We start from the raw sequence: 2,661 nt of genomic DNA on the forward strand, positions 1-2,661 counted from the left end.
TAATCAGGTCTAGATCAAGACCAATCAGTCTAGATAAAACAGTACTTATTATAAAAATTCAGCGGCGCTATAACAGATCAGAGTACTGGTGCTCTGCTCTGATATGGTGCTCTGCTAATGATAAGCTTTCTCCCGTACTGAAACTTGTAGTTAAATTTAAATCTGGACATCAAAAATACATACGCAATCTATAGGATAAGTTTGAAAAAAATCTGACTGTGAGTCAGATATAATTAAACTTGAAGTAAACCTGGACCAGACATGTTCATGTCTGAAATTACATGATCAGACCTGAAGCAGACATGATCAAACCTGACTTTACATGATCATACCTGGACCAGACATGATCATGCATGAAATTACATGATCAGAACTGAAGCAGACATGATCATACCTGACTTTACATGAGCATACCTGGCCCACATATAATCATGCCTGAAATTACATGATCAGACATGAAGCAGACATATCAGGATGGTAGTGTAAGACCGGGACAAACCGTGAGTCAACTGAAGCAAGCTTCGGTATTAGCTCGAGAAGCAAAAATCAGTTTAATATTTTTGCCATATTTTAGTTGACAAGAACAGAAACTACATATGATCTTAGCCAAAAGGCCGAGAAGAGATAACTGAAACAAATGATTTTTTTCTACATACCTCAGACACAACAGCTCGAACCAAAAAAACTTTTAAACTATCCCACTGGATTGAGAGCTAGGTCGCTCCCAAAACAATTCATGCAAGATCAAGGTAAGTAATCAAAAGTAGGCAGTCATTATAATTCTTTGCCTTATAAAAACACCGTGCCGGCTTGCAATTCTATCGTAAAACTACAGTAGACTACACTTTAACCATCTGCGTTTCTGCCGTTATGTAGCGCTAAGTTTTCTTACATGATCTGACCTGAAGCAGGTATAGTCATGTCTGACCAGGTATAGTCATGTCTCACCAGGTATAGTCATGCCTGACTCAGGTATAGTCATTTCTGACCAGATATAATCATGTATGACCAGGTATAGTCATGTCTGACCAGGTATAGTCATGCCTCAATCAGGTATAGTGTATTCTGACCAGATATATTCATGTATGACCAGGTATAGTCATGTCTGACCAGGTATAGTCAGGCCTCACTCAGGTATAGTCTTTTCTGACCAGATATAATCATGTATGACCAGGTATAGTCATGTCTGACCAGGTAAAGTCATACCTGACCAGGTATAGTCATGTCTGTTCAGGTGTAATCATGTCTGACTCAGGTATAGTCTGCAAACGGCAGAAATGATCACATGTGAAAGAGATATGCACAGAGCTGGAAAGCATCTAGTGTCTGACAATGTATGATCAGACGTGACATTGTGAGAAAAATTCGGTACGGGCTATGTTGTTTTTCTCAAATTTGCAGGAAGGTGACACAAAATACCATGTGTTTAAAGTTAGGTTATAGATGAGATGCCAAGTGTGTTTTAAGTTAAGTTATAAATCTGATGCCATGAAATTTTTGCGCCTTTCGTAATCGAATAGGACTATCATTAGATTCTATATTGATTTTTTGAACTATTGTTATTCTTGAATTTTTCATAGGGTGTATAACAAAAATAATAAGATCAATTTTGTGTTCGATTTTTCGAAACATGAATAAAAACAGACTAGCAAACAGAAAGCGGCATTCCTGACAAAGATGTAAGAGCTTATTGAAATTTTGATATATTGACTTGACCTCAAAATTTGCGCTCTATAGGTAGTTAAAAACCTCTAATTTCTAAAGATTCTATCATTTAATCAGTTTGTTTTTTGAATTCGCTTTGTTCGAACTTCATTAGTAATGGATTTGAGTTTACGTACGATCCCCTTCTATGGTATCTATTGAAAAAAATTTCAACCGTCTAAATAAAATAGTAAATTAGAACTAGAGCTTTCTGCTGAGAAATCTGTTTTTGCTGCCTTCTGCTTAGTCAAAACTTTGATAGTGATTCTTCTAAACCATTTTGCCATCTTTCTTGGTAGAGGGAAAAGTTTGAAAAAAATCCGTTGATTTTTTCGCATTTAAAAGCCATTTCTTTTTAGACCAGCCCGATAATCTGAAGGAAGTATTTGTCTCCTATTTTATATTTCGTTTTTTTTTGTCAACAAACTTTTCGTTGTTGAATATTACGATTCACCAATTTTTATGTCAAAAGAAGAAAAAACTTAAAATTCGAATACACCATTTAGCATTATATGAAAATGTATGAAGTTTTCATGACTTACATTTTCTCATAGACTGATAATTTAGAACTGCATGACTATTTTGGTCAATGCTGAGGTCAATCCGGGTTTCTAATCCAGTTTTGGAAATCTAAAAAAAAAAAAATTTCCTGAATTGTGAGAAAAACTCAAACAAAAGCTATTAGAAACAAAAAATTTGGTTCTATTCTCTTATATGGCGAAAAACTGAGTTTATTGATATTTTAAATTTGATTGTTTGAAATTGCTTCCGTCTAAAATTTTTGCATGAAAACGAATTTTATTTAACAAAATCAGAAGCACTGTTATCAATATGGTTGTTTTTGGGTCTATAACAGAAAAGAATTTTTAAAAAAATCGCATAACGGGAGACAAATTTGAACAGGAATGGCTCGGGCGCTACCACGAGCCAGGATTCGTCGACACTCAAATGGACTTC

The 2,661-nt window shown here is 35.0% G+C and overlaps 1 pseudogene; it reads right to left on the minus strand.

Annotated features, from left to right (window-relative positions):
• Positions 1–455: 455 nt before the first annotated feature.
• Positions 456–626, minus strand: LOC134840782 (U2 spliceosomal RNA; annotated as a pseudogene).
• Between the last annotated feature and the right edge of the window lie 2,035 nt (positions 627–2,661).

The sequence above is a fragment of the Symsagittifera roscoffensis genome, chromosome 2, assembly GCF_963678635.1.
Source record: "Symsagittifera roscoffensis chromosome 2, txSymRosc1.1, whole genome shotgun sequence".
Lineage (NCBI taxonomy): Eukaryota > Metazoa > Xenacoelomorpha > Acoela > Convolutidae > Symsagittifera > Symsagittifera roscoffensis.